General features: G+C 53.2%; 1 protein-coding gene across 2 annotated transcripts in view; it reads right to left on the minus strand.

Moving 5' to 3' along the window:
• Nucleotides 1-710, minus strand: part of LOC113215005 (LIM/homeobox protein Awh) — a 42846-nt gene that overhangs the window by 1693 nt on the left and 40443 nt on the right. The gene's annotated exons all lie outside the window — the stretch shown is intronic.

The following is a 710-nucleotide window of genomic DNA, read 5'->3' on the forward strand; positions in this document are numbered from 1 at the left end:
AAGATGTTGCCTACCTACAAGGCGCTCGGACAGCTCAACTTTGAGAGGTTCATAACGTCGATTGGCGTACGTACTTTCTGTATGATACCACTCCCCCCCACCCTCTCTCTCTCTCTCTCTCTCTCTTTCTCACCACGGGTTGCGACCATCGACCACCTCGGAGCAACGGGATCAACTATCTCGGTGTAAAGAGAGGGGGTGCAGTACACACACACCGTATGGATTGTGCAATAAACTCTTTTTCGTCGTGTGACCCCCGTAGGTCACCGTGTCATTTGTATGGGACGTGGGCTGGACGCCAAACCAAAAGTCGGACAGGGTCGGGACCATCAGAAATGGATTCGCAGACGCAGACCTCCAAAGGGCCAGGAAATACATTTAAAAACACAAAAATTTGGCGGGAAAAATCCTGTGACTTAAAGGGTTAAGGTATCATCTGCTAAAAACCAACAAACTCTAGGAAAATTGGTTGAATATTTGGTCTCCTTCACTGGCCACCTCTTGCGTGAAAGGTCCTAGAGTGCGATGACCGACCAAAAGTAACCTAAAGAAAGTAAGTGCCTTATAATGTTGAGCGGGCGTGGTGGGCGGGTGGACCAGCGGCACCAACGCGACACTCACGACCCGCGGAGCACGGCGAGGACAACGGCGGGACTCCCACCGCGAGCCTGTCAAGGAAGCCCAGCAGCGCCACCGGCCGCGCCCCGCCA

This window comes from Frankliniella occidentalis, unplaced genomic scaffold, assembly GCF_000697945.3.
Source record: "Frankliniella occidentalis isolate FOCC.00 unplaced genomic scaffold, Focc_3.1 Scaffold440, whole genome shotgun sequence".
Taxonomy (NCBI): Eukaryota; Metazoa; Arthropoda; class Insecta; order Thysanoptera; family Thripidae; genus Frankliniella; species Frankliniella occidentalis.